Source organism: Siphateles boraxobius, unplaced genomic scaffold, assembly GCF_051911475.1.
Source record: "Siphateles boraxobius isolate OS27281-9 unplaced genomic scaffold, OSU_SipBor_1 30, whole genome shotgun sequence".
In the NCBI taxonomy this organism is placed as follows: Eukaryota; Metazoa; Chordata; class Actinopteri; order Cypriniformes; family Leuciscidae; genus Siphateles; species Siphateles boraxobius.
The window spans coordinates 2,288,172-2,312,946 of NW_027508920.1; the positions used below are offsets into that span (position 1 = coordinate 2,288,172).

At 43.0% G+C, this 24,775-nt stretch overlaps 3 long non-coding RNA genes across 4 annotated transcripts in view; 1 reads left to right on the forward strand and 2 right to left on the reverse strand.

Annotated features, from left to right (window-relative positions):
- Positions 1 to 824: 824 nt before the first annotated feature.
- On the reverse strand, positions 825 to 2,247 carry LOC143757401 (uncharacterized). Of its 2 annotated transcripts, none has more exons than XR_013210499.1 (6): positions 2,169 to 2,247; positions 1,912 to 2,027; positions 1,679 to 1,823; positions 1,462 to 1,585; positions 1,239 to 1,294; positions 825 to 964 (listed from the first exon to the last, which is right to left on the reverse strand). It is a non-coding gene; the product is annotated as an uncharacterized LOC143757401 (long non-coding RNA). The 2 variants fall into 2 exon arrangements; XR_013210500.1 differs by having other exon boundaries at positions 825 to 958; positions 1,234 to 1,294.
- Positions 2,248 to 3,593: 1,346 nt separating this feature from the next.
- LOC143757402 (uncharacterized) lies at positions 3,594 to 4,369 on the reverse strand. The gene is made up of 3 exons (XR_013210501.1): positions 4,340 to 4,369; positions 3,825 to 3,925; positions 3,594 to 3,645 (listed from the first exon to the last, which is right to left on the reverse strand). It is a non-coding gene; the product is annotated as an uncharacterized LOC143757402 (long non-coding RNA).
- A 631-nt stretch (positions 4,370 to 5,000) lies between these two features.
- The window catches only part of LOC143757198 (uncharacterized), a 208,437-nt gene continuing 188,662 nt past the window's right edge, over positions 5,001 to 24,775 (forward strand). The window contains exons 1-2 of the long non-coding RNA XR_013210438.1: positions 5,001 to 5,094; positions 5,139 to 5,227. This is a non-coding gene — a long non-coding RNA (uncharacterized LOC143757198). The remainder of the gene's footprint in view (positions 5,095 to 5,138; positions 5,228 to 24,775) is intronic.

The window sequence follows — 24,775 nt, forward strand, 5'->3', positions numbered from 1 at the left end:
TATTGTTTACAATTCTATATTTATATATATATATATAGTAATATAATTATTTATGTATTATAAATATTATATATCTAATGTATAATTCTTACAATACTTATTCATATACACAATATATTCAGCTTTAAAACAACTTTAAAACAACTTAAGCATACTCGTATATAAACTGCCGTTCAAAAGTAATGAGGCTGAAAATTCAGCTTGGCATCACAGAAGTAAATTACATTTTAAAATACATTAAAATAGAAAACAGTTATTTTAAGTTGTAATAATATATTATGATATTACTTTTTTTGTATTTTTATTCAAATAAATGCAATAACTATTTACAGCAATTCATGAATACATTTCTAATAAATTAAATAGCATGCCAAGCATTTTGTATGTGTCCTTTCTTTCATGTTGTCGCATAGTCTTCACCATGGTTTGCTGTGCTGCATGGGGATGCTCCGATCGCTCAGAGAAAGGTGTGCGAATGTATGGCTTCCCCTCTGACATGTAGAGGAGAAAAAAATGGTTGGCTCAATTCAGTAGGAGCAATCTAAATATAAATAAAAATTACAACAAAAAGAATGTGTGAGGTAGGCCTAATTATACATTTATTTGCACTTTTTCATATGGAAATACCCCAATGGGATTTTTTTTTTACTAGAAATAAGCACCAAGCAAAGCCTTGCAAAACCCAGGGAGCTTGTTGTAAGGGTGCAGTCACATTGCAGGGAGTCATCAGTGTTACCTATAACTGTGCCTTTAACCATCATGCGATATGTACAGTATGTGGGTAGACAAAGTTGTGTGTGGATCTAAACTCAAATCACTCTGCAGGCACATTTTGAGGCAAACCAATTTGTCATGACAAAAAAATTCAAGAGTAGGCTGAGACCAGATGCTATTCCCACCATCTTTGTGCATCGTCCTGTGGTCAAAAAGAGGAGGGCCCCTGCAACACGATGCACCCCTAGACCTGTAAACATACAGCACATCGCTGCTGATCACAGCTATAGTATTACAGGTGACACATATATAATAAGTACAAACTCATACTAGTTGAAGTAATATTTCTAATTTTGAAGTTATGTGATATTTTCAATACTAAAAATTAGCAATACCATGTATTCTGCCTCTATCAGTTTCAAAGGTTGAGGAAAAAAAGGATGAGGACACTCAGAGAAGGCAAAGTGACAGTGAAGAAATAGAGGACATTGCTAGAGAGGAGAGACAGGGACAGGTGACACTACCCAGTCAGCCAGCAGCCAGTCAGCATACCAGTGAGCCATCAGCCAGTTACCTGGGTCTATTAAAAAAATTAAAGAGACAAGAAAAAATATCACAAAATGCAAAGGCAGCACTAAGAAAAGTAAAGAAGGAAAACGCAGCTCTCAAGAAAACAATTAAAATTAGGGACAAAAATTTAAAACAAATTTTATCAAAAGACCAAATTATGGCATTAGGAAGACGAACCACAAAAGGGATGAAATGGAGCAATGACACAATTAAGAAGGCATTAAAAATTCGCTTTGCAGCCGGTCCAACTGGTTACAAGACCCTACAGGAATTGCAGATTCCCTTGCCAGCAATCAGAACCCTGCAAAGAAGGATGGAATGTGTCAAATTTGAGCCTGGTGTGTTGACAGAGGTATTTGATTTTTTAAAACTGAAGGTAGATGGATTGGCAGACCTTGAAAGGGAGTGTGTGCTGTCCTTGGATGAAATGGCAATCACTCCAAGTGTGGAGCTGCACATGCTCAAAGGCAAACTCTATGGTGATGTCACTTTGCCAGGTCACACAGGAGTAGCAACACATGCTTGTGTGTTTATGTTGGCTGGAAACACCACTCGGTGGAAACAAGTAGTGGCATATCATTACAGTGGTAATTCTACCAATGGAGCAGAGTACAAGCCAATAATTACCGAAATAATAGAGAGGGCAGCATCCATAGGGCTACATGTGCTTGCTGTCACCACCGATATGGGTAGCCCTAACCAGGCCATGTGGAAATCCTTTGGGGTCGACCACACCAAAACATCTGTGCCACATCCAACAACACCAGATAGTAATCTCTATTTCATGCCTGATGTCCCAAATCTGGTAAAAAATCTAAAAAGTGCCCTTGTCCATGGACAGGTGTTAACAATTCCAGGGAATGTGGTTAACAAAGAGAACCTACCTTCCAACGAGGTTTCAGTGGTCCCTATTAAGGACTTATTGTCCTTTCAAGAAGGAATGGCATTAAAAGTGGCTCCCCATCTATCAGCTGCAGCCATAGAGCCAAGCCACTTTGAAAAAATGAAGGTTGGTCCTGCTCTTAATGTTTTTAGTAAGGCAACAAGTGCTGGGCTGAAGTATATGGTGCAGCAAGAAAACCGCCCTCTCTCCTACCCGACTACAGCGTGGTTCCTGGAGCAAGTAGATCACTGGTTTGATCTAATGTCATCTCGCCATCCAATTACAGCACTGAGCAGGGTCAAGATAGAGGAGTATGAAAAGGCCATCATCTTCCTACAGGATATCATCCATCTGTTCCATGGGATGAAGATACGTCATAAGGGAGTATGGAAGCCTGTTCAAAAAGGGGTGATAATGGCAACAAAATCAGTTTTGGGCATACAGGAAGAGATGCTGACACGAGGACACAGGTTTGTGTTAACTTCAAGGTTCACACAAGACTGCCTTGAAAATACATTCAGCTGTGTGAGGTCTAAAAATCCCATACCAACTCCAGTGGAATTCCATCATGCACTTAGAATTATATCAGTAGGGCAGTTCCTCACCACCATCAGGTCTGGGAGCTACCAGGAAGATGACAGTAGCTTTTTGGCAGACTTCCTGGACACAGTGAAACAAAATGTCACTCCATCAGTCAGAGTGGAACAGCTGATCGTGGAGAACAGAACAGCAGCCGACCTCACCAAAACTGAGAAATGTATTCTCTTCCATCTTGCAGGCTACATTGTCCACAAATTAATCAGATTTGCCAGCATCTATGGAAAATGCAAAACTGCAATACGGCACACTGATGACAATCCTGCTAGAGATAACAGCATCTTAGTAAACTTAAAAGAGTTCAAGGCAGATGCTCTTTGTCGTCCCTCCCAAGAAGCCTATGACTTCACCCAACAAATTGAGAAACTATTTAGGACCAAGACTAGTTCCTACCTCATGGAGCTCCCCAATGCAGTGGATGTCTTGGAGAAAGAAGCTCAGTCACTCTCCAGCAGGCTTCCATCATGCTGTGGAGTAGAAGAAAAAATCTCCAACAGATTTATACGGCTGAGGTTGAGGATTGAGGCTAAAGAAATACGAAATGACAGAAAAAAAACAACACTTAAACGATGGACATCTTGGAAGCAAGAGCCAATCTAAAAAGATGAAAAGGACCAACAGTAGCCGAGCTTCAACATCCAACAACCAGCAAACAGCTCCTACACCTACCAGCACTCAGCCAACACTAATCATCCACCTACCAGTCCAGCACCCAGCCAACATCACTGCTCCTCCACCTACCAGCACCCAGCCAACACTAATGGCTGGGGCCCAACTCCACTTACCAGAACCCAGCAAACATGACTGCTCCTCCACCAGCATCCAACCAACACCACTGACCCACAGCCTCTCATCATTGGTCCTCAGTGCAGTATGATTCCCTAAATTATTATATATTTATCTATATTATATATATATATATATATCTATATATCTATATTATAGATTCCCTAAATTATAATATACATTTCATATTTAGTTTAGTATGATTCCTTATATAAAGCAGCAGTACAATACACATTTAGCACAATACTTTATTGCTGGCTTATTTGAAACATACCTTTTGTTTTCATTCTCACCATGGTCCCTGCAGCACTCCTGACCTGCATCATCACTGATGCTCCATCAGAGAACAGTCCTGTGGCATCACTAATCCTCCATCTACCAGCACATATACTGTACATGTTAAGTATGATTACTTCTATAATAAAGTAGTATTATATAATTCAGTTCTGGTATTTAGTATGATTCCCCATTAAGCCTAGTATGCTTCCTTTTTCAAAACTGCACCCCTATTTTAAGAGTTTTTTGTTGTTGTCCAAAATTCAGCTGAGCTGAAACATAGACAGGTAACTGTTATTAGTCAATTGAATCACAATGCCTAAAAACACTCAACTCATATGTTTTGCAAACTCAATTCACACTAAATCTATATCAATATGGTGCAATTTATTATTAAGGAATTTTATTATTTAATACGTGTAATAGGGAACAAACTTGATATCCTTATTTTTACCACTTCCACCCACCGCTGTCACACGTGGTCAAACGCTATATTTAAATAATATAACTTACCTCACCCTGCAAAACATATAATGTTTAGACTCTGTTTCTCTAATTCCAAAAACGATGGATGAAACTGAATCAAGAGAACAGATTTTACAATTAATAGGGTGTTCGTTACTAACTTTATCCAGCTCCAATCCTTGCCTAATCTGTTAGTTATCCGATAACACCCCTTTTCTCCTAATTTAATGAGTAATACTCAACTATAAGGTTTAAATTTACAAGTTATTTTTATTTAGATGTACTGATAATATACAGAATAAGATAGTATTATTCTTTAAACGTCTCACCTTTTAAAAGTGCGTCGCAAACGGTTTGTTCTGTGTGTTTCATGTGTTTGCTGCTACTTCCGGGAACTATTGAGAAGCTCCATGAGCCGCCATTGCTGTAAAAAAAAGCGTTCCATTGGAGTCAATGCAGTTGTCGCAACTCTCACTCTTTATGGCTCTGGATAAATGTAAATAGCTAGCTGACGTCTAGCTTGTTGATTTTGCAACCTTCATTTACTAACGTGTTTTGTTCTTTCATAGCTCATGTCATGTCTTCATACATTGAATTACCGGCTACTTACCTGCTTACCCACTGAGGCTAGTAAAGTGGACCTTAGTTACCAAGGTTAGTTAGCAAGGTTAGGTAGCAAGATAATTCTCAATTTAAAACAAGCTTTACATTGTGGTGAGGTAAAATCAGGGGCGGATCTACAAACAACATTGTTAGTGTATTAGAGGCGTGGGCGCGATCGAACTGTGTGTGTGTGTCTCTGTGTGTGTGTGAATGAGTGAGTGAGTGAGTGAGTGAGAGAGAGAAGCGCAGGCGCGATCGAACTGTGTGTGTGTGTGTGTGTGTGTGAGAGAGAGAGAGGCGCGGGCGCGATCGAACCGTGTGTGTGTGTGTTTCGTATGACTAAATCTGTTCATATTTCCTCAAAACTCACTAGAAGACATCATTTGAGGGGTCTTTTTTTTATCTCCTGGGGAGCAAACCCCCCAAGAATTGCTTTTTCACAAAGTACAATTTAATTATAGACTACACAGACTGTTGATGGTGATTACAAAGAGAAAGGGTCCACAATTCACAAATTAAGACCCTCACCATCCAAAAACCCAGCTACATCTCTGATTTGACTCCCACTCCGTGAAATGTAGTTTAGAGAACAAAACACATTCAATGAAAACCGTAGCATTTTAAATTATGAATAATGTCCATGGCCCCCCTCCTGAAACCTCATGCCACCCCTTTACCACCCCAGGTGGTAGTATGGTTTTTCATAGTATGCTCCTTAATCACATTAAAGATTGTGTTGATTTGACACTGACTACCATAGACTACAATGGAAAATTGGTTTCTGTTTATACAGTATATGAGAGGGTTGGGTCTTACCTCCAGGTCTTATGAAATCTAAAAATAAACCAAATCAATATTTTATGAAATAGGCAATAGGCTTCTTGAAAAGGTATTACTTTTACTAGTAATTAGAATGGTATTTCAGTGCACTTAACTTCTAACTTTTGGGAGTTGATCAAAACAGTTCTCTTTTGGATATATAATAACAATGAGATATTCTGTAGCCTACTGATTATCAGTTTGTCGCATGTTTAGACATTGTATGTGAGTTGCACAACACATGTTGCACTTGGCGATCACGGTGGGGATTGATATGGTAGTGGACCATGATGGTCATAGAAGAAGTGAAGGGGCAGTACCCCCCAATTATGGTGGGGTAATTCGCACTCTGATGCCATGTATGTGTAAATGAATGAGAGTGAGTATGAGTGTGTGTGATTATGTATGTGTATGAGTGAGTGTGTGCGTATGAGTGTGAGTGCGTGAGCGAGTCTGTGTGTGTGTGTGTGTGTGTGTGCGCGCGCGCGCGCATATGTAGGCATGTATGTGTGAATGAACGAGAGTGAGTGAGTTTGAGTGTGTGTGTGATTATGTATGTGTGTGAGTGAGTGAGTGCGTGCGTGCGTATGAGTGAGTGCGTGAGCGAGTCTGTGTGTGTGTGTGTGCGCGCGCGCAAGTATGTAGGCCATGTATGTGTGAATGAACGAGAGTGAGTTTGTGTGTGTGTGTGTGTGTGATGCATGTATGTGTATGAGTTAGTGCGTGAGCGAGTCTCTCTCTGTGTGTGTGTGTGTGTGTGTGTGTGTGTGTGTGTGTGTGTGTGTGTGTGTGTGTGTGTGTGTGTGTGTGTGTGTGTGTGTGTGCGTGTGTGTGGTGCGCGAGTGAAGTGAAGGTGAAGAAACTGAACACAAACGAGGAGCGGGAAAACTAACAGGACTGAACCAAAATCACAAAGACGGGGGAAACAAGATCACAAAACTGAACTAATAACACATAGAAAACGTGACAGAACCTCCCCCTCCCCGAAGGCGCGTCCTCGCGCCGTATAACATCCAAAGGGGTGGGAGGGTGGGCGCCCTTGAGGCTGACGAGGGCATGGTGGTGCAGGGACGGGAAGCCTCCAGGGCGGAGCTGGTAGCTTGGGGAACCGGGGTGGAACAGGCTGTGGGCGTGGCCAGGGCGGAGCTGTCGGAGCAGGCTGTGGGCGTGGCCAGGGCGGAGCTGTCGGAGCAGGCTGTGGGCGTGGCCAGGGCGGAGCTGTCGGACCCGGCTGTGGGCGTGGCCAGGGCGGAGCTGTCGGACCCTCGGGCGTCCAGGGCGGAGCTGTCGGACCCTCGGGCGTCCAGGGCGGAGCTGTCGGGCGGAGCTGTCGGACCCTCGGGCGTCCAGGGCGGAGCTGTCGGACCCTCGGGCGTCCAGGGCGGAGCTGTCGGACCCTCGGGCGTCCAGGGCGGAGCTGTCGGACCCTCGGGTGTCCATGGTGGAGCTGACCCTTCGGGCGGCCATGGCGGTGAGGACCCCTCGGCTGGCCATGGCGGTGAGGACCCTTCGGGTGGGCGCCCCCCCAAAATTTTAATGGAGAAATTGACAGGAAAGGGGGGATCCGGCAGCAACGAGGGTCTTGGGCTGGGCAGGACCAGCGGCAAAGGAAACTCTGGGCCGGACAGGACTGGCGCAGGATCAGTGGGCTCTGGTGCAGGATCAGTGGGCTATGGTGCATCTGGTGCAGGATCAGTAGGCTCTGGTGCAGGATCAGTGGGCTCTGGTGCATCTGGTGCAGGATCAGTAGGCTCTGGTGCAGGATCAACGGGCTCTGGCACAGGATCAACGGGCTCTGGCACAGGATCAACGGGCTCTGGTGCAGGATCAGTGGGCTCTGGTGCATCTGGTGCAGGATCAGTAGGCTCTGGTGCAGGATCAGTGGGCTCTGGTGCATCTGGTGCAGGATCAGTAGGCTCTGGTGCAGGATCAACGGGCTCTGGCACAGGATCAACGGGCTCTGGCACAGGATCAACGGGCTCTGGCACAGGATCAACGGGCTCTGGCGCGGACCTCGACGGGGCCAGCACATCATGGGACTCGGAACTGGACGGGGCCAGCACATCATGGGACTCGGAACTGGACGGGGCCAGCACATCATGGGACTCGGAACTGGACGGGGCCAGCACATCATGGGACTCGGAACTGGACGGGCCAGCACATCATGGGACTCGGAACTGGACGGGGCCAGCACATCATGGGACTCGGAACTGGACGGGGCCAGCACATCATGGGACTCGGAACTGGACTCATGGGCCGGAACTGATGTGCGTGTAGCCCACACACACAGAATCGCCGCAGACATCACAATCAGCGCTGTGTCTTCTCGTGTGGACTCACGTGTGGTGTGCTCCAGAACAAACACTGGCTGAGGTATGGGAACAGTCTCTGGATCAGCAGACGTGGGCGGGCAGGTGATGGGCTCAGGCGCTGGCGGGCAGGCGATGGGCTCAGGCGCTGGCGAGCAGGCGATGGGCTCAGGCGCTGGCGAGCAGGCGATGGGCTCAGGCGCTTGCGAGCAGGCGATGGGCTCAGGCGCTGGCGAGCAGGCGATGGGCTCAGGCGCTGGCGAGCAGGCGATGGGCTCAGGCGCTGGCGAGCAGGCGATGGGCTCAGGCGCTGGCGGGCAGGCGATGGGCTCAGGCGCTGGCGGGCAGGCGATGGGCTCAGGCGCTGGCGGGCTTGGAACTGGCTGGAGTGGGAGATCTTCTACGAGGTAGTTGGATCCACACGCCCACAGCGTGTGATCCACAAACTCCAAGAAGGACATTTTTAGGTCCTTTACCAGATTTCGGAAGGGGTATGGCTTCATCAGGTCGATTCGGAGAGGGAAAGCTTCATCACCAACAAATGCATAGGGCAAAGATGTGTTACTCCCTGGTAGTGGCTCTGGGGGTGGGACATTCAGCAGATCTCTGTTCATGGCAGCTCGGAGGTCTGACTGGGCAAATATTCCTCCATCTGACACTCTTCCTTGCACGCCAACATTTGCATAAATAAATCTGTAATCTGCGTCGACTACTGCCATGAGTACAACAGAAAATCTGGACTTGTAGTTGTGGTAAGTACTTCCAGAGTTTGCAGGTGGCTGGATGTAGATGTGCTTTTCATCTATGGCTCCTAAGCAATTAGGAAATTGCCATTTGTTTTCAAATCCCATTGCCACCTCTCTCCACTCTGCCTCCGTTGTAGGAGTCTGAAAAAAGCAACACCATATATAATTAATACATGTAATTTTCTCTCATTTTTACAGAGATTATAATATACTTTTTTTTAAAGTATTTTTTTCTAAACTCCACTACTTATAATTTAGAAAATTATCCATGATCTACTCTGGTTTTGACTCTGGATAAAACACTTGGTTTTGGGACTTCTCCAGTAAAGGCTTCTCTTTGTGTGTCCACCCACTGTTGTGAAATGTACATATGTCTTTTATTTACATCAAATGACTTACCTTTAAATGATCATCCTTTAAGGCTCCATACAAGGCTTGACAAGTCTCCATTACTAACAGTTAGGCATCTTGTTTCTTACATTTACTAATATTTTGCACTGTTATCTTAGGACATGTCGAAGAAACACGCATCGCAGGATTACACTCTCCATTCGCAATGGATCACTGTTTAATAACTCTAGGGTTCCTCTGGTTAAGTGGATGGAGTACATATACAGGTAACGTATAGTAGCCAGGTACACTTTATTTTACGGTGTCATTGTTACAGTGTGCAATTATATATTTTATAGATATATTTATATAAATATATATAGTAATATTAATTAAGTGGATACATGTACTTACTATAGAGTTAGGCTAGGGTTTGGTTGAAGGTTAGTTGCATGTAATTATGCATAATTAAATGTTAATACTATTGTAAGTACATGTAACATATGTAACAAGGTTGTAAAACAAACTGTAAAATTACCCAGGCACCTATTAACTACATGTATGTAACAATAACTAGTTAATGTGGTTACATAGTTCTTACAAGCAGAATTTGTAATTCATACCGCAAATGTTCACCAAGGTCCTCTCCAAAAGTATGAAAATAACTCACTGTATTCAGGATTTAATGTTCAACTATTATCCACATTAGTATGTTATAGAAGATTGCAATGAAATACCACCTACGTAGGCTACTCCATATTACCCATCGTTTCTAACTTGTTTATCACCTAAAACAACTTAGCTATTACTACCTAAAACAACTTTAAGAACAACATGCATTACTGTTTAAATGAATATTTATTTCTGATCATCTTTTTTTGTACATCATTAAATTTTGGTTATTTTTTTCTATTAATCAAAATTATTTTCTTTAAAAGGTTTTCCCAGGGTCTACATCTAAGACAAATTGATTTGATGGAAGACTGTGTTGCAACATCAACATTGTCCAGAATGAACAAATCGCTCAGGAAGGTAGCTTAAATTTAATAACTCTTCAGTACTACATTGCTCAGCTAATTGAACTGTAATTAGTTTTGTTTATACTAATTCTATGGCCACATATTATTTACAGGTTTGCATTAATGCATTGAGGAAACTGGAAAAGAAAAACAGGTCTTAGAGTTGGCGGGAAGTCAAGACAGAAGCTTGTGGCCATAGATGAGTCTAAGTTCAATCACAAGAGAAAGGTACATCTGACATGAGAAATACAAAAAGAAAGGTAGTTTACCATGTTGAAATACTAAAGTTGGCCAAAGCTGCATTCACTAATACTTCCAGCATTAATATCACATCAAAACACCACATGCAATCAAAAGACATGATTGAATGATGTTCCAAAAGGTGAACAATAAGTGGTGTAAAGTATTTGAGTAAATATAAATGTAACTTAGTTACTGTACTTAAAAGGCAGGGTAGGTAGAATTCCCCCAAAATACTTTTTTACAAATTTGTTTAAACTGTCTTTATATATCAATGCATAATTACAATGTAGGTAATCTGGAAAAGAAATTATAAAAATCGAGTGTCTGTAGTCCTCTTAGGGCTGCAATAAACACAGCTCATTATTCCATTAACTCCCACCCCTCCCTTCTCGGCTCCTTCCAAAGCACAGCCCCCAAAACACATGAACGCGCGATCCCGGCCGTTAGCTCGCTGGAAGAGTCGGACGCGTTTACCAGCGCCGAGCAGAGAGAGGCACAGTGCATGTAGTGACATCTCAGAATCACAAGTAATAAAATAACTAACTTTATCAGTATGAATATAAACAATTAACATGGCTGTTAGTACTCACTATCAAGCTCGCATATCGATACTGGTAAAGTTTAAAATATTTTACTAGCTCGTAACCGAATCAAACTCAATATAAGGCAAAGCTATAAATAGTTTCATTGATACACGTTTGCAGTTACTATCAGTTACACTGTTATGAAGGTGAAATTTCAGACACAAGATAATATAACACACAAACACAATAATTATACAATTATATTGTATAACATATACAGATACAACATAAAGACATAAGTAAACATATGTAGAGCATATAACAACAAACCTAACGTGAAAAAACGGAGCAGGTAGAGTTCATGGTGAACATAGGAACAAAGTTTAGGCAGAGGGTGAAGCTAGGTATAAAAATAGATCCCTTAAACTTTTTAACCTAAAGTTAGATTTGGCGAAATTAAACAAAACAGCTTTCAACTGCAGATAGGCCTATTGCTTATTTATCGTCTCCACCCTGGCTCACTAACAGTAACGTTATACCAGTCGACACCAAAGTTACACTGTCATAGCTAAGCCAGTGTAACGTTAGTTATGCTATGTAACGTTAGGTAGCTATATTAGGTAGCTACGTGTGCTAGTGATACATGCTTCATGAAAAAATAAATGCCATCAAAATGAAAACAGCAAGATTACCTGTCCCGCAGAAATAAAGCCATCATGGAGTCACTTTTCAGCCCCTTGAGATCCCTCAGTTGTCGCCACCGCTGGAAAGCCACGCCGATATTGACTCTCGTATGATTTCTTGATTTATCCAAAGACTTTTTGTTCATAGCCTTTTCAAAATATTGTCTTCCTTTTTTTCAACTTGTTTGACTTTGCTGCCTCTATATGCAGGTACTGAGAATTTTGACTGTTCTTTCTCTGCCATAATTGTTATTACTAGCTTCCGTGCCTCTTCAAACGGGTGCGCGCATTTGGGCTGCTCCTGTATCAGCAGAGGTGGTATCCATGGTAGCGAGGGAGAGTGACAGTCGTCCCAGCCAATCATTTCTTTCGTCCCGAATGGAATAATGAGCTGTGTTTATTACAGTCCTGAGAGGACTACAGACACTCGATTTTATCATTTCTTTTCCAGAGTACTTACATTTTAATTATGCATTGATATATAAAGACAGTTTAAACAAATTTGTAAAAAAGTATTTTTGGGGAGTTCTACCTACCCTGCCTTTAAGTATATTTTTTGCTACTTTGTAGTTGTACTGAGTATCAAATATTAGCAACTTTTACTCTCTACTTGACTACATTTTTTAACAAGTAAATATACTTTTTACTCCAAAACATTGGTGATGTTTACAAATACAGTTCAAGTAGACTTGCACTAATTCATTTTGATGAGCCCTTTTTGAAAGATATTGGTTTACTTATGGGCTTTTTGTGCAGTTGAGCTTAACTGAGACTTGAGTGTCTGTAGATGTTTAAGAGGCTGTCGACCTTGATTTATAGCAAAATTGAGGTGTTCGATTTTATTTTGCATACAAGGTTTACATACAAGGTTTAACTGCTCTTATCATTTGTTATGTTTCTTGTGTTTATGCATTTTCAGTTTAATCGTGGCCGCTGTCGTACTACTTGGCAGAGAAGAAAAGGCTGGGTGTTTGGGATGATGGAGGTTAAAGGAGCTCGCCGCCTACCAGTCTTAAAGATGGTAAAGGACCGTTCCAGGACCACATTGACGCCCATTATCACAAGGCACATCAGAAGGGGGTCAGCTGTTTACAGTGACAATTGGAGGGGATATCTGAAGGCGCTACAACCACTAGGATACAGGCACCTAACTGTAAACCACAGTCAAAATTTTGTTGATCCCCAAACTGGCTGCCACACACAACATATTGAACGGGCCTGGCTTGCCATCAAAGCACAGGTATCAAGATTCAGGGGTAACAAGACTACAAAACTATTAAAAGAACACTTGAAATTCATCCAGTGGCACTACTGGCTGGGAAGAAGAAATAGGAAAGGTGCTTTGGCATAGTTGATCAATGATATTAGAAAAGCATACAGGTTTAGATTTCATTAAAGGTTTATCAGCTGAGTATGCATGATTTTTTGGCTCTAGATAGCCTCTTGAACTGTGTTGTGACATTTCTTCAGATTCGGACATTTGGTTATGCCATGCTAACCATTTCTGCCTTGATTCTTAGGAGTATATGCAAAATATATGCGTATTTTTTTCGGCGTGCATGTTAATCAATGAGGGCGTTCACACCGCGAGCAGGAGCAGCGCGTTAGCGTCAAGCAGGAGCGTCGCGTGAGCAGCAGTGAAGCGGGGGTTTCGGCTTCGAGTCTGTTTTTGCTGCGCTGCTCACGCTCAATTAAAGTGAAAGCACACTTTTGATGGACAAAATTAATATGATTTCACACAAAAAGTGCCCAAAACGCATAGAATTTGGATGTCTAGTGTGTTTTAACAAGAACTGCAGTATTTCAGAAAAGGAAATGAAGACTAACATAAAGAAAATAAAATTTTATAGAAAATGTACCCATTAAACTTGTTTTTAATTATTCAGTTTGGGCTTTGAACAAACTTCAAATGTGTTTATGACCAACTTCTAAAAACAAATTTTACAAAAGTCTTTGTAAAGAAATGCTTGCTTATGACCAACTTCTAAAAACAAATTTTACAAAAGTCTTTGTAAAGAAATGCTTGCTTATATGTAGCCTGGGAGCCGCTGTTGTGACGCCTTTACAAACGCTTCCAGTGTGAATACTCGCGCGCGTCTGCAGCTGCATTGACGATGTAGTTGCGCTGACGTGCTGCTCACGCGCCGCTCATGCTTGCGGTGTGAAACGGCCGTTAGGTTTTTTATATTACACAGTAAGTTATAACCGTTTTACACTTTATATTAAGTGGACAGTTCCTGAGGAATTACCATGTAAGTACACTGTTAAAACAGTGTTGCATAGAGGTTTGGGTTTTGCATAATACACAGTAAGTTATGACCGTTTTACACATTGTCTCAAGTGCAGAGTTACTGATGATTTACCATGTAAGTACACTTTTAATACAGTGTTGCTTAGAGGTTTACGTTTTGTATATTACACAGTAAGCTATGGCTGTTTTACCCTTTTTATTAAGTGGACAGTTCCTGAGGAGTTACCATGTAAGTACACTATTAATACAGTGTTGCACAGAGGTTTGGGTTTTGTATAATACACAGTAAGTTATGACCGTTTTACACATTGTATTAAGTGCAGAGTTACTGATGAGTTACCATGTAAGTACACTGTTGATACAGTGTTGCATAGAGGTTTAGGTTTTGTATATTACCCCTCTGGGGTCCTTCATTTCAGGGTCACACTCAGGGTCTTCGGGACCAAATGGTCCGGAAGGGTTTGATTCATATTTATTAAAAGAAAATCATAAATATTTTTTTTTACTTGTTTTTTATAAAAAAAATTCTTTTATTTTTTGGTGTTTTGAGAAAGTTTTATGATTTATAATTAATATTTATGCAATAATTATGACCCATTTTTTCCCATTGAATATAATAGATTTTTTTTAGAAATAGGTTTTTTTTTTTTTTTTTTTTAAAGCTGTATTTCATTTTAGAGTCAAGCCTAGGCCTCATGAAAACAATTTTTGAAATGAGATGGATGCCATCTGCTGGACACACTGAGCATTTTTATCACGCAATAGCACATTTTTACCACTAGTGGATTTACAGCTCTCTGTAGAAAGGGTTCAGAATTCTTGTGAGTTTTGCACATCTTTGACAATTTTTTTCAGGTTGTTGATTTTAAAATATAATAACAGATTCTCAAAGACTATTTTTTTTCTTTTTTTTTTCTTTGTTTGTTTGGTTTAAATGGTAATTTGACCTGCCTGTTTTACTTTATAATACAGTCAAACCTGAACATTGCATTAGAAAGAGAACAAATGGAAAGCATTTTGTTACCCAATGTTTAATAGTAACTTAATTCTAACTTAATAAAAATTCAATTCTTTCAGTCTTAACATATTTTTTATTAATCTTTCACAATAAACATTTTGAATTTAATGAACAGTATTCAATGAACAGTAACTGAAAATGTAATGAACAAAATCAGTGAACAGTAACTGAAAATTCAATGAACAAAATCAATGAACAGTAACTGGTAACATCAAATAATGATCAAAAAACTAAAATAAGTAGTAATAGCAAAAGTGTAATAATTATCAAACAGTAAATTAAAGAAAAAAAAGTATATTTACATATAAAAGTATATAAAAACTATATTTACAGTAACTGGTAACATCAAATAATGATCAAAAAACTAAAATAAGTAGTAATAGCAAAAGTATAATAATTATCAAACAATAAATTAAAGAAATAAAAAAGAATATTTACATATAAAAGTTTATAAAAAACTATATTTACATATTATTTACATACTAATTACACATTACAATTTTCACATACAATGACAGAGTGTCTCTTGCAGATGGGGATTTGACACTTTGAGCACATGTTGACCGTTTTTAAATTCTCTGGAAAGCACCATTTGCATCTCCATCTTTTGGCTCGGGAGGGACCAGGTCGGGAGGGACCAGGTCGGGAGGGACCAGGTGAGGAGGGACCAGGTCGGGAGGGACCAGGTCGGGAGGGACCAGGTGAGGAGGGACCAGGTGGGGAGGGACCAGGTCGGGAGGGACCAGGTCGGGAGGGACCAGGTCGGGAGGGACCAGGTCGGGAGGGACCAGGTGAGGAGGGACCAGGTGAGGAGGGACCAGGTCGGGAGGGACCAGGTGAGGAGGGACCAGGTCGGGAGGGACCAGGTGGGGAGGGACCAGGTCGGGAGGGACCAGGTCGGGAGGAAACTGCATCCTCATTGCATTCCTTGCACACTTTTTTCATCAGTTGATGCGAGGCTAGGGTGCGGGGAATGTGCCTCCTCAATTGAATCAAGGGGCACACTAGTGCTCTTCCCAGCTCCTCCAGGAAGTGCCTCCTCTTGAAGCTGTCGGCCTGCCTCCAACTGGGATTTACTTCCCTCCATATAACAAATGCATTGTATGCCGACACGTCTACAATATTGTAAAAAACTGCCATGGGCCAGCGAGCTGTCTTCCTCCGGGAGGTGTGGGTGGCAACAATCTGGAATATCACAAAAAAGCATTCACATTTAGTATTACTGTTGACATCTAGTGACAGTTCAATTCTCTTTACATGCCATTTAGCTTAGAATAAAAAAAGAATTTTATGAAATTATGTATGTGTATATATATATATTGTTATGATGAGGTGGAAGCAAGGAGGAAGCAGGATCCAATTGCAGCACACTTTATTTAATAAACTCAAACTACATAAAGACTCTGGCTAGGGCACAAGACTCAGGAACAGAACCACCAACATCAAGGTACAACAACACAACATTAAGAACTCACAAAGACTGAACAAGACACAGGGCTTAAATACATACTGGACTAACAACGAGACAAGGGACACCTGTGAACATTTAAACAATCAACCAATGACACAACAGACAGGGGAACACAAGGCAAGATCACATGACTAGAACAGGGGATCACATGACAGACAAGAACCAGGAACAAGAAACAAAACCCAAACCGTGACATAGCCCCCCCTCTATGGGCGGCTCCCGACGCCCATCAAAACAAAAAAAACACAAGTTCAGGAGGGTGGTGAGTGGAGGCGGTCTTGGGGGAGGGACGGAGGGCCAGGCTCGCACTGGGACCAGGAACCAGGACACAGGAATGGCGAGCCTGAGCCACAGAGCCTGGGTGGACCTGGCTCTTGAGCGACCAGGGCAGAGCAGGATGCGCAGGCGGTGGCCAGGGCGGTGAAGACCCCTCGGGCGGCCACGGCGGTGAAGACCCCTCGGGCGGCCACGGCGGTGAAGACCCCTCGGGCGGCCACGGCGGAGAAGACAGTCCATCGGGCGGCCAGGGCGGAGAAGACAGTCCTTCGGGCGGCCAGGGCGGCGCAGACACCGGCTCAGGAACAGCAGACACCGGCTCAGGAACAGCAGACAACACACACACTGACTCTGGCTCAGGAACAGACAACACACTCACTGGCTCGGGAACAGACAACACACTCACTGGCTCGGGAACAGACAACACACTCACTGGCTCGGGAACAGACAACACACTCACTGGTTCGGGAACAGACAACACACTCACTGGCTCGGGAACAGACAACACACTCACTGGCTCGGGAACAGACAACACACTCACTGGCTCGGGAACAGACAACACACTCACTGGCTCGGGAACAGACAACACACTCACTGGCTCGGGAACAGACAACACACTCACTGGTTCGGGAACAGACAACACACACACTGGCTCGGGAACAGACAACACACTCACTGGCTCGGGAACAGGCAACACACACACTGGCTCGGGCTCAGGAACAGACAACACACACACTGGCTCGGGCTCAGGAACAGACAACACACACACTGGCTCGGGCTCAGGAACAGACAACACACACACTGGCTCGGGAACAGGAACAGACTCTGGCTCGGAGACGGCCATCTTGTCCCTAGACACTGGTTCGGAAGCGGCCATCTTGTCCGTAGACACTGGCTCGGAGGCGGCCATTTTGTCCGTAGACACTGGCTTGGAGGAAGTGACATGAACAGTCTCTGGATCGGCAGAAGTGACTTGAACAGTCTCTGGATCGGCAGACGTGACTTGAACAGTCTCTGGATCGGCAGACGTGACTTGAACAGTCTCTGGATCGGCAGAAGTGACTTGAACAGTCTCTGGATCGGCAGACGTGACTTGAACAGTCTCTGGATCGGCCGACGTGACTTGAACAGTCTCTGGATCGGCAGACGTGACTTGAACAGTCTCTGGATCGGCAGACGTGACTTGAACAGTCTCTGGATCGGCAGACGTGACTTGAACAGTCTCTGGATCGGCAGACGTGACTTGAACAGTCTCTGGATCGGCAGACGTGACTTGAACAGTCTCTGGATCGGCAGACGTGACTTGAACAGTCTCTGGATCGGCAGACGTGACTTGAACAGTCTCTGGATCGGCAGACGTGACTTGAACAGTCTCTGGATCGGCAGACGTGACTTGAACAGTCTCTGGATCGGCAGACGTGACTTGAACAGTCTCTGGATCGGCAGACGTGACTTGAACAGTCTCTGGATCGGCAGACGTGACTTGAACAGTCTCTGGACTGGACGGGACCAGCGGCGAAGAGGGCCTTGAGCTGGGCAGGACCAGTGGCGAAGAGGGCCTCGGCTCTGGCTGGACGTGGCTGACGTGAAGCTCTGGCTGGACGTGGCTGACGTGAAGCTCTGGCTGGACGTGGCTGACGTGAAGCTCTGGCTGGACGTGGCTGACGTGAAGCTCTGGCTGGACGTGGCTGACGTGAAGCTCTGGCTGGACGTGGCTGACGTGAAGCTCTGGCTGGACGTGGCTGACGTGAAGCTCTGGCTGGACGTGGCTGACGTGAAGCTCTGGCTGGACGTGGCTGACGTGAAGCTCTGGCTGGACGTGGCTGACGTGAAGCTCTGGCTGGACGTGGCTGACGTGAAGCTCTGGCTGGACGTGGCTGACGTGAAGCTCTGGCTGGACGGTCTCTGGCTGGACGGTCTCTGGCTGGACAGTCTCTGGCTGGACGGTCTCTGGCTGGACGGTCTCTGGCTGGACGGTCTCTGGCTGGACGGTCTCTGGCTGGACGGTCTCTGGCTGGACGGTCTCTGGCTGGACGGGCTCTGGCTGGACGGGCTCTGGCTGGACGGGCTCTGGCTGGACGGGCTCTGGCTGGACGGGCTCTGGCTGGACGGGCTCTGGCTGGACGGGCTCTGGAACTGGTTTGACGGGACGAGATTCAGGCAGGACGGTGATCCTTGCAGACCGTACGGACCTTAGCGGGGAATCTGCCAAGCTGGACATCAACCCTGAACGCCCATAGACCGATCCGGTGTCAGACCCGCTGACTGGCGTGACGCGGGGAAACTCAGGCTCTGCAAGTGCCGAACCACCCAAGGAAAGGGCCAGATCAACAAACCCTTTCAGGGTCCAGCCAGTATGATCCTCCGGCATCACTTGAGCGATGTGCCAATCCAGCCCGCTACAAAACAGGTCCACGAGCTGGGCGTCATTTAGCGCTCCCAGATGACAACACGCCAAAAAGTCCCTCACATACCTCTCCAAGGGCTGGCCATCTTGAGACAGAGATGATAGGAATTTCCTTAAGGCCTGGTTGCTAACAACTGCTGGATCCATTGGCGGTGAGTTCTTCTGTTATGATGAGGTGGAAGCAAGGAGAAGCAAGGAGGAAGCAGGATCCAATTGCAGCACACTTTATTTAATAAACTCAAACTACATAAAGACTCTGGCTAGGGCACAAGACTCAGGAACAGAACCACCAACATCAAGGTACAACAACACAACATTAAGAACTCACAAAGACTGAACAAGACACAGGGCTTAAATACATACTGGACTAACAACGAGACAAGGGACACCTGTGAACATTTAAACAATCAACCAATGACACAACAGACAGGGGAACACAAGGCAAGATCACATGACTAGAACAGGGGATCACATGACAGACAAGAACCAGGAACAAGAAACAAAACCCAAACCGTGACATATATATACAGGTCCTTCTCAAAAAATAAGCATATTGTGATAAAGTTCCTTATTTTCCATAATGTAATGATAAAAATTAAACTTTCATATATTTTAGATTCATTGCACACCAACTGAAATATTTCAGGTCTTTTATTGTTTTAATACTGATGATTTTGGCATACAGCTCATGAAAACCCAAAATTCCTATCTCAAAAAATTAGCATATTTCATCCGACCAATAAAAGAAGTGTTATTAATACAAAAAAAAGAGTCAACCTTCAAATAATTATGTTCAGTTATGCACTCAATAGTCAATACATGGTCGGGAATCCTTTTGCAGAAATGACTGCTTCAATGCGGCGTGGCATGGAGGCAATCAGCCTGTGGCACTGCTGAGGTGTTATGGAGGCCCAGGATGCTTCGATAGCGGCCTTAAGCTCATCCAGAGTGTTGGGTCTTGCGTCTCTCAACTTTCTCTTCTCAATATCCCACAGATTCTCTATGGGGTTCAGGTCAGGAGAGTTGGCAGGCCAATTGAGCACAGTAATACCATGGTCAGTAAACCATTTACCAGTGGTTTTGGCACTGTGAGTAGGTGCCAGGTCGTGCTGAAAAATGAAATCTTCATCTCCATAAAGCTTTTCAGCAGATGGAAGCATGAAGTGCTCCGAAATCTCCTGATAGCTAGCTGCATTGACCCTGCCCTTGATAAAACACAGTGGACCAACACCAGAAGCTGACATGGCACCCCAGACCATCACTGACTGTGGGTACTTGACACTGGACTTCAGGCATTTTGGCATTTGCTTCTCCCCAGTCTTCCTCCAGACTCTGGCACCTTGATTTCCGAATGACATGCAAAACTGAGCAACAGTCCAGTGCTGCTTCTCTGTAGCCCAGGTCAGGCGCTTCTGCCGCTGTTTCTGGTTCAAAAGTGGCTTGACCTGGGGAATGCGGCACCTGTAGCCCATTTCCTGCACACGCCTGTGCACGGTGGCTCTGGATGTTTCTACTCCAGACTCAGTCCACTGCTTCCGCAGGTCCCCCAAGGTCTGGAATCGGTCCTTCTCCACAATCTTCCTCAGGGTCCGGTCACCTCTTCTCGTTGTGCAGCGTTTTTTGCCACACTTTTTCCTTCCCACAGACTTCCCACTGAGGTGCCTTGATACAGCACTCTGGGAACAGCCTATTTGTTCAGAAATTTCTTTGTGTCTTACCCTCTTGCTTGAGGGTGTCAATGATGGCCTTCTGGACAGCAGTCAGGTCGGCAGTCTTACCCATGATTGCAGTTTTGAGTAATGAAACAGGCTGGGAGTTTTTAAAAGCCTCAGGAATCTTTTGCAGGTGTTTAGAGTTAATTAGTTGATTCAGATGATTAGGTTAATAGCTCGTTTAGAGACCCTTTTCATGATATGCTAATTTTTTGAGACAGGAATTTTGGGTTTTCATGAGCTGTATGCCAAAATCATCAGTATTAAAACAATAAAAGACCTGAAATATTTCAGTTGGTGTGCAATGAATCTAAAATATATGAAAGTTTAATTTTTATCATTACATTATGGAAAATAATGAACTTTATCACAATATGCTAATTTTTTGAGAAGGACCTGTATTTATTTTTTTTATTCTAAGCTAAATGGCATGTTAAGAGAATAAAACTATCACTGGATGGTTCATATATATATATATATATATATATATATATATATATATATATATATATATACACATAAATATTTGCATAAAAAAACTTTTTTTAAATTTTTAAGCTACATGGCATGTAGTAGATTGAACTATCAATGGATGTCTATATATATATATATATATATATATATATATATATATATATATATATATATATATATATATATATATATATATATATATATTATTAATATTATTATTATTATTATCATCATAATTTTTTATAATATATATTTATCAATAAAAAATGACAAAGTAGCAAATACCTTATCAAGATTGTCCACTCCCCCTTTGGTCTTGTTGTAGGCCAAGATCATTTGTGGTTTCCGGTCGTCTCTGTAACTGATTGCAGAATCTCTGTGGACAGTGCTCATCAGAAGGACATTTTTTTTTTTTTTTGGGGAGGTAAGAGACAATGGCATGTGACTCTGTAAAGGCAAATAGAGAGGAGTGTGTCTCCCGGCCTCTTGAGTTGACTAGAGCACTTGGCAGCTCTTTCCTATTTTTCCGGATTGTGCCAATCATTCTTGTTTTCATTTTTAGGAGCTCTGTGCCCAAAGCGTGTGAAGTAAAAAAATTGTCACAAGTGACAATATGTCCCTTGTACCCATCGACCATGTCCAGGACCATCTCACGTGGCATCCCTGGTGGTTTTCCCGTGTAGATCTGCATTTTCAAGCAGTAGCTGGATTTTGAGTCACACGCTGCCCATATCTTGAGCCCATATTTGGCAGGTTTTTTGGGCATATATTGCTTGAATGGGCACCTGCCCCTGAACCCCACCAAGCACTCATCAACTGTGATATTTTCATCAGGTCGGTACATCATTGGTAATCTTTGCACCCAGTCTTCACACAACTGTCGAATGGGTGCAAGTTTGTCGTGTTCTCTCCTCACAGATCTTGTCCTCTTGTCGTCAAATCTTAGAAGTCTTGTCAGCTGCTTGAATTTTTTGTGTGGCATTGTTGCACGGAAGATTGACCTTCCCATCTCACTGTCCCATAAACTTTCAGACGATTCTTTGTGGGATTTCAAAACCCCAGTAAAAATTAGCAGCCCAATAAATGCTTGGATTTCTGTAGCTTCAATATTTGCCCAGCCTTCACCGTACACTCGCTGCCCCTCTAAATTGGTCATATCAATTAGCTGCTTTTCCATAGAGCTTGTGAAAAAAAGATCAAATGTAGACCTTATGTCTTCAGCCCTTACAGTCGCATACCTGGTTGGTCCTGGGGCAATTCTTCTGACCTCCTCTGCCCGTGCTCTGCCCGTGGTCTGTGGAGGAGGAATGGAACTCCACAGGATTTCCCTGTTCTTTGAGGGGAAAGTTTCAGGGCCTTCTCTCTCCTCTAAATCTTCCTCTGCCTCCTCCTCTGCCTCATCCTCTGCCTCCTCTATGCAGTCTGGGTCAGCCTCTGTCAGATATTCCTCTTCAGAGACTGTATCTGTTTCCTCTTCATCACTGCTTTCCAGTAAGTAATCTAGTGTCTCCTCAGTGCTATATCTCTTAGCCATTGTAATGTTTGAGAGTGAACTGTGTGGGCTGGGCTCAAAGTGGCAATATTTATACCCCAAGTTTTTGTTTTCATAAACAAATGCTGTGGTTGGCTTTTGTTTTCATAAACAGGTGCTGCAATAGGCCTGGAGGTTACTAGGGGAGAATTCCATCCTTTGATCTAATCTCTCTCTCTCTCTCTCTCTCTCTCTCTCTCTGTGTGTGTGTGTGTGTGTGTGTGTGTGTGTGTGTGTGTGTGTGTGTGTGTGTGTGTGTGTGTGTGTGTGTGTGTGTGTGTGTGTGTGTGTGTGTGTGTGTGTGTGTGTGTGTGTGTCAACAGATGCTGTGATTGGCTTCTTGTTTTTATAAACAGGTACTGCAATAGGCCTAGATGTTACTAGGAAAGAATTTCATCCTTAGAAATTACTCCAGTGTCCCTCCTTTATTTGATTCATTGATTTGATTTCACATATTTTCACATTTCTCTGTTACAGTTTCACATTACCCTATGTCTGTTTGTGTGTGTGAGTGTGTCTATTTTACAACCTTGATGGCTTACAGACTCATGCTTTCATTGCTGTGCACTTTATGTCTTACATTGATGAATAATGGCTTTTATTTCAGACATTTCCCAAAATTAGCTTTCATTTGTGTGTGTGTGTGTGAGTGTGTGTGTGTGTGTGTGTATGTGTGTGTGTCTGTTTTGCACTCTTGATGTTTTAGAGATTCACCCCTTCACTGTTGAGTCCTTTTTTCTGCATCCTGGCTGATTTGTAGATTGTATGCAAAAAAAAAAAAAACTCTGACAATTTCCCATTCATTTCCTATGGGGGTCATTTTTGACCAAAGAGCAGAAGTGTGACGACCACTTAGCATGCTTGGATTATGACCTCAATATTTTTTGTGTGTTCACATACCTAATACCATAAAAGTCACCTAGTTTCGTAACATTCCCATGAAGCTGTGATTTTTAAAAATTCAAAACATATTTATGTAATCTGAATTTATTAGTGTGTTTGTGTATAAAAGTGTGTGTGTGTGTGTGTGTGTGTGTGTGTGTGTGTGTGTGTGTGTGTGTGTGTGTGTGTGTGTGTGTGTGTGTGTGTGTATGTGTGTGTGTGTGTATGTGTGTGTGTGTGTATGTGTCTGTTTTGCACTCTTGATGTTTTATAGATTCACCCCTTCACTGTTGTGTGCTTTTTTTCTGGATCGTGGCTGATTTGTTGATTGTACGCACAAAACAACTCTGTATTGTCACATTTTTGTCAATTTCCCATTCATTTCCTATGGCGGGTTCCTAAGGACCCGAAGACCCTGAGTGTGACCATTTTTTTTACAACCACTTAGACTATTCAAATCCTGTCCCCAATTTTTTTGGGTGTTCATATACCAAGTACCAACAAAGTCACCAAATTTCGGACCATTCCGATAAAGCTATGATTTTACACATTTTTTTATTTAAATTCTTCGGGTCCATTTGGTCCGAAGAACCCCAGAGGGTTAAACAGTAAGTTATGGCCGTTTTACACATTATATTAAGTAGACCGTTCCTGAGGAGTTACCATGTAAGTACACTGTTCATACAGTGTTGCACAGAGGTTTGGGTTTTGCATAATACACAGGAACTGTCCACAATATAAAGTGTAAAACGGTCATAACTTACTGTGTAATATACAAAACCTAAACCTCTATGCAACACTGTATCAACAGTGTACTTGCATGGTAACTCATCAGTAACTCTGCATTTAATACAATGTGTAAAACGGTCATAACTTACTGTGTATTATACAAAACCCAAACCTCTGTGCAACACTGTATGAACAGTGTACTTACATGGTAACTCCTCAGGAACGGTCTACATAATGTAAAGTGTAAAACGGCCATAACTTACTGTGTAATATACAAAACCTAAACCTCTATGCAACACTGTATTAACAGTGTACTTACATGGTAATTCCTCAGGAACTGTCCACAATATAAAGTGTAAAACGGTCATAACTTACTGAGGAATTACCACGTAAGTACACTGTTAATACAGTGTTGCATAGAGGTTCTTTATGACCGTTTTACACTTTATATAGTGGA